Raw genomic sequence first — 7,249 nt, forward strand, 5'->3', positions numbered from 1 at the left:
GCCTGGTCATTTCTCCACAACACAAATATTACAGTCCCCAAAGTACCTACATCCCTGGGTCGCTGCTCTTTTCAGTTCGCTGCAGCTAGCGACTGTAACGAGCTGCAACAAACACTCAAACGGGACTGACTGTTTTAACTCAATCGCTTCATTCAAAGACTCAATCATGGACACTCTTACTGACAGTTGTGGCTGCTTTGCGTGATGTGTTGTCTCTACCTGCTTGCCCTTTGTGCTGTTGTCTGTGCCCAATAATGTTTTAGTTTTTTTTAGGGGTGGATCAGCTTAATATTGCGGAAAGATTGTTGCTTCCATCAATGTAATTGTCTGCATCATTTCCAATCCCCCATATATTTTTGGTAAATATATATATCCATATACAGTGGGACAAAAAAGTATTTAGTCAGGCACCAATTGTGCAAGTTCTCCCACTTAAAAAGATGAGAGGCCTGTAATGTTCATCATAGGTACACTTAAACTATGACAGACAAAATGAGAAGAAAAAAAATCCAGAAAATCACATTGTAGGATTTTTGATGAATTTATTTGCAAATTATGGTGGAAAATAAGTATTTGGTCACCTATAAACTAGCAAGATTTCTGGCTCTCACAGACCTGTAACTTCTTCTTTAAGAGGCTCCTCTGTCCTCCACTCGTTACCTGTATTAATGGCACCTGTTTGAACTTGTTATCAGTATAAAAGACACCTGTCCACAACCTCAAACAGTCACACTCCAAACTCCACTATGGCCAAGACTAAAGAGCTGTCAAAGGACACCAGAAACAAAATTGTAGACCTGCACCAGGCTGGGAAGACTGAATCTGCAATAGGTAATCAGCTTGGTTTGAAGAAATCAACTATTAGGAAATGGAAGACCTACAAGACCACTGATAATCTCCCTCGATCTGGGGCTCCACGCAAGATCTCACCCTGTGGGGTCAAAATGATCACAAGAACGGTGAGCAAAAATCCCAGAACCACACGGGGGGGACCTAGTGAATGACCTGCAGAGAGCCGGGACCAAAGTAACAAAGCCTACCATCAGTAACACACTACGCCGCCAGGGACTCAAATCCTGCAGTGCCAGACGTGTCCCCCTGCTTAAGCCCGTACATGTCCAGGCCCGTCTGAAGTTTGCTAGAGAGCATTTGGATGATCCAGAAGAAGATTGGGAGAATGTCATATGGTCAGATTAAACCAAAATATAACTTTTTGGTAAAAACTCAACTCGGCGTGTTTAGAGGACAATGAATGCTGAGTTGCATCCAAAGAACACCATACCTACTGTGAAGCATGGGGGTGGAAACATCATGCTTTGGGGCTGTTTTGCTGCAAAGGGACCAGGACGACTGATCCGTGTAAAGGATAGAATGAATGGGGCCATGTATCGTGAGATTTTGAGTGAAAACCTCCTTCCATCAGCACGGGCATTGAAGATGAAACGTGGCTGGGTCTTTCAGCATGACAATGATCCCAAACACACCGCCCGGGCAACGAAGGAGTGGCTTCATAAGAAGCATTTCAAAGTCCTGGAGTGGCCTAGCCAGTCTCCAGATCTCAACCCCATAGAAAATCTTTGGAGGGAGTTGAAAGTCCGTGTTGCCCAGCAACAGCCCCAAAACATCACTGCTCTAGAGGAGATCTGCATGGAGGAATGGGCCAAAATACCAGCAACAGTGTGTGAAAACCTTGTGAAGACATACAGAAAACGTTTGACCTCTGTCATTGCCAACAAAGGGTATATAACAAAGTATTGAGATAAACTTTTGTTATTGACCAAATACTTATTTTCCACCATAATATGCAAATAAATTCATTAAAAATCCTACAATGTGATTTTCTGGATTTTTTTTCTCATTTTGTCTGTCATAGTTGAAGTGTACCTATGATGAAAATTACAGGCCTCTCTCATCTTTTTAAGTGGGAGAACTTGCACAATTGGTGGCTGACTAAATTGGTGGCTGACTTTTTTGCCCCACTGTACATACACGTACATACCAATACATATACATACATAAACATTCATACATATAACCATATATACATACACATACATATGCATACATTTTTTTTAGAATATACCTTTATTATTCCCAGCAAACCCTACCACCCTTCCCCCAATTGGAGTAAACTAATAAACAATAACACTTAGGCTTCTACCTTCAGTTTATACATATTATACACATTTTACAGACACAATCTATTTTACAATAGTTATATTTTGTTTGTTTTTAGTCCTTCCTCTATTTCTTTGTTCTTAACTGACTTGCCTAGTTAAATAAAGGTTAAATAAAAAATAATACAATAAAAAGCACGTTTGGCAGCTATTACAGCCTTGAGTCTTCTTGGGTATGACGCTACAAGCTTGGCACACCTGTATTTGGAGAGTTTCTCCCATTCTTCTCTGCAGATTCTCTCAAGCTCTGTCAGGTTGGATGGGGAGCGTTGCTGCACAGTTATTTTCAGGTCTCAAGTGCTCAGAATATGTGTGAACTCCTTCAAGACAGTTGGAAAAGCATTCCAGGTGAAGCTGGTTGAGAGAATGCCAAGTGTGCAAAGCTGTCAGCAAGGCAAAGGGTGGTTACTTTGAAGAATCTCAAATATAAAACATATTTAGATTTGATTAACACTTTTTTGGTTACTACATGATTCCATGTGTTATTTAATAGTTTTGATGTAAAAAAAGAAGAAGAAAAACCTTTGAATGAGTAGGTGTGTCCAAACTTTTGACTGGTAGTGTAAGTGTATATGTCGCAAGTAAAAGCCAAGTTGAAACAATTCCATGTCTAGAAGGTTAAAAGCAGCCTCTGACTTATAGGAAGATGTTACACTTTTTCCTTATTATTCTATGAGTTTTATTTGGCCATGTAAAGTCTTGTGACCAAGTATACTTTTTTTAAAGAATGTCTTAAGAGGGGTGATTGGTATTGCCATTCTAAAGAGGTTTATTTTACCTGTAAGATTTATGGGAATATTTCCCCCTTTAATTAGGTCTCCTTTCATATTGTTCAGTAACAGGATAGTTATCTTTATATGTTTGTTGTCACTTATTAAACATCCTAAACCATAGATTTTTTTGGTCCACTTAAAGGATTTCTGTAGATCATGAGATTTTCTTTAACGCAATTATTTAGTTTTTTTTCCCACGTTCATTTTATATGCTGAGATTTTAGATGAATCTGCAATTTTTTTGGAGCAATTTCTGAGTTAATGTTTTGAGTTTCTGAGTTTTCAATATTGGTCAGGTATATCAGGAGATGATCTGCAAATAACTTGAATTTATATTCCTCTTTATCAATACTGATATCTGTTACGTTTGCGTCCTGTCTAATTCTTTCTGCAAGCGGTTCAGTTCCCAGTGAAAACAGGAGGGGGGAGAGGGGATAGCCCCGTCCTGTGTCCCTCTCTAAAGCAATTTCATCAATGTATTATTTTTGCATTATTTCAGCTGGAAAGTTGAAAGCTTCCAACGTTTTGAATAGAAAAGGCCTGTCATAAATGTGTAGCTTATTGTACTAAACTGCAACATGTTCTTGTATTTATTTGTGTCTATTTTTATAAACCGTGTTTGATTGATATGTATCAAGGCTGGTAAGACTTTTGCCATTCTATTGCTTATGAGCTTTGTTATTACGTTATTGTAACAATTTATTAAACTTATGGGTCTGTACTCAACAGATTGTCCTGATTTTAATATAACTGAAATAACTGTTTGATACATGGAACTAGGAAGCACTGAACTGAGTGACATGTGTGTTGTCATTTGTGTAAATTGTGGCGCTACTTTCTCACAAAATGTTAAATATAATTCTATGGGAAAGCGTTCCCTTCCTGGTCATTTTTTCCGTGCAAATGTTTTAACAATGTCTAATATTTATTTTTGAGTGTTTGAGGGTCTAAGAAGGCTGTAGGATCAGTCCAACTGTATATCGATTTTCACAGAAGTTTTTAAAATGGTCATAAATGTGTTAATTAGAACGCGATTAATGTCTTTATCTTTAAAAATGATAACTGGTTTGGCATGTAGTCATTTTGTGAGGTCTTGGTTCTGATGGGGAACAACAGTTGAACTAAGCCCATGATGCATTTATAAATTATAATATTCAAGAATCAAAGGCTATATATCGTTAATTAAAAGTACAAATATATCATGCAGTTGCGTATAATGAACTGCTCATATGCATTGAACCTTTCTAGAGGCTTTCACAATTTCCTCTTGAACAAATACTGTATTTTCTTATGAAGAAATCAGAGGTTATTCACACTATGGCTCGTTTTAGTGTTGCAGTGGTGGAAATCAGCTCCCTCTCTCATAGACACTGTCTTTTTATTTTCCTTCCTGTGGAAATATCCCCCCCTCCTTGTTATCATGGTTCAGAATGTTAGCTTCAAATAGTGACAACCAGGTCAGTCTGAAACAATGAGTCTGTTTTTATTGGAGTTTGAGCTCTCATTTCTTGTGTTCCTTTCTTATTCACTCAACTGTCTCTTCCTCCTCCAGTCACACATACAGTGCCTTGCGAAAGTATTCGGCCCCCTTGAACTTTGCGAACTTTTACCACATTTCAGGCTTCAAACATAAAGATATAAAACTGTATTTTTTTTGTGAAGAATCAACAACAAGTGGGACACAATCATGAAGTGGAACGACATTTATTGGATATTTCAAACTTTTTTAACAAATCAAAAACTGAAATTGGGCGTGCAAAATTATTCAGCCCCTTTACTTTCAGTGCAGCAAACTCTCTCCAGAAGTTCAGTGAGGATCTCTGAATGATCCAATGTTGACCTAAATGACTAATGATGATAAATACAATCCACCTGTGTGTAATCAAGTCTCCGTATAAATGCACCTGCACTGTGGTAGTCTCAGAGGTCCGTTAAAAGCGCAGAGAACATCATGAAGAACAAGGAACACACCAGGCAGGTCCGAGATACTGTTGTGAAGAAGTTTAAAGCCGGATTTGGATACAAAAAGATTTCCCAAGCTTTAAACATCCCAAGGAGCACTGTGCAAGCGATAATATTGAAATGGAAGGAGTATCAGACCACTGCAAATCTACCAAGACCTGGCCGTCCCTCTAAACTTTCAGCTCATACAAGGAGAAGACTGATCAGAGATGCAGCCAAGAGGCCCATGATCACTCTGGATGAACTGCAGAGATCTACAGCTGAGGTGGGAGACTCTGTCCATAGGACAACAATCAGTCGTATATTGCACAAATCTGGCCTTTATGGAAGAGTGGCAAGAAGAAAGCCATTTCTTAAAGATATCCATAGAAAGTGTCGTTTAAAGTTTGCCACAAGCCACCTGGGAGACACGTGGAAGAAGGTGCTCTGGTCAGATGAAACCAAAATTGAACTTTTTGGCAACAATGCAAAATGTTATGTTTGGCGTAAAAGCAACACAGCTCATCACCCTGAACACACCATCTCCACTGTCAAACATGGTGGTGGCAGCATCATGGTTTGGGCCTGCTTTTCTTCAGCAGGGACAGGGAAGATGGTTAAAATTGATGGGAAGATGGATGGAGCCAAATACAGGACCATTCTGGAAGAAAACCTGATGGAGTCTGCAAAAGACCTGAGACTGGGACGGAGATTTGTCTTCCAACAAGACAATGATCCAAAACATAAAGCAAAATCTACAATGGAATGGTTCAAAAATAAACATATCCAGGTGTTAGAATGGCCAAGTCAAAGTCCAGACCTGAATCCAATCGAGAATCTGTGGAAAGAACTGAAAACTGCTGTTCACAAATGCTCTCCATCCAACCTCACTGAGCTCAAGCTGTTTTGCAAGGAGGAATGGGAAAAAAAATTCAGTCTCTCGATGTGCAAAACTGATAGAGACATACCCCAAGCGACTTACAGCTGTAATCGCAGCAAAAGGTGGCGCTACAAAGTATTAACTTAAGGGGCTGAATAATTTTGCATGCCCAATTTTTCAGTTTTTGATTTGTTAAAGTTTGAAATATCCAATAAATGTCGTTCCACTTCATGATTGTGTCCCACTTGTTGTTGATTCTTCACAAAAAAATACAGTTTTATATCTTTATGTTTGAAGCCTGAAATGTGGCAAAAGGTCGCAAAGTTCAAGGGGGCCGAATATTTTCGTAAGGCACTGTATACAAGAACCTGGAGTTCGGGGTTGACCTGGACCCACGAGTGGCTCTGGTGGGGCCTAACGGAGCAGGAAGTCTACACTACTCAAACTCCTGATAGGAGAGGGAGATGGCACCATTTCAGTCAACTCTTGTTTTACCATATTGTAATGACAGTAGTGCATACATGGTAATACCCCTCGTTCTTTGTTTGGCTCTCCAGCTTCTCCCCACTGACGGCATGATTAGGAAACATTCTTACGTGAAGATTGGCCGAAATCACCAGCTAGAAACATTAAAAGTTGCCTGGTGTTCCCAAAGATAGCCATCCCCTGCCGGTCACTGGGTTTTGATTGACAGGCATACAAAAAAAACTGCTTTTATGCATGAATGTTGCAACTCTGCAGCCAAAGTCCTAAAGGCCTTTGTACTTCACCTATTCTGGGTCAGCACTTATGCTTGTTAATGTGTATATGAATGTATTTGATATATGACAGAGCAGCTGGACCTATTTCCTCTGGAGTACATGAAGTACTACCCAGAGATCAAGGAGATGCGGAAGATAAATCGGCCATTATGGCCACACTGGAAAATAACAGGAGAGATCGAAGAGCTCAGTCTGGGCCCATGAACCACCAGAGAAGCATAGACCGAATCAGATTGTTCACCTGGTACAGAAACACTGTTTTGAAGTGAACCCTATATCAAAAGTGTCTATGGCATGATTGTTGTACAGGAATTTGTAGCATTTCCCGTGTTTTTTGGAATACCTGTTCCTGTCAAACCCTGTATCTTGCAACAACAAAAAAAATCCAATCCTCCACAATCATTGAAGCCTTAACCTGTGGTGTATTCTGATGGGCACTTCATGATGGAATTAGATACCTCTCCAGAAAAAATAAATATTGAAAAAAAGTTGGATTGATGAAATAGTTATTCTAGAGCATAGAAACATGTGTACTCTTACACGTTCTTGTGCCTTACCTCTGTCCACTCCGCTAGGTGAGTCCGATAAGAAACCTGTCGAACGGGCAGAAGTGTTGGGTGTGCTTCGCCTGGCAGAACCCACACATGCCTTTCCTGGACATCAAGACCATTGACGCCCTGGTTGACACCATCAATGACTACGAGGGCGGCATGGGGC

Source organism: Oncorhynchus mykiss, chromosome 11 (genome assembly GCF_013265735.2).
Source record: "Oncorhynchus mykiss isolate Arlee chromosome 11, USDA_OmykA_1.1, whole genome shotgun sequence".
Taxonomy (NCBI): domain Eukaryota; kingdom Metazoa; phylum Chordata; class Actinopteri; order Salmoniformes; family Salmonidae; genus Oncorhynchus; species Oncorhynchus mykiss.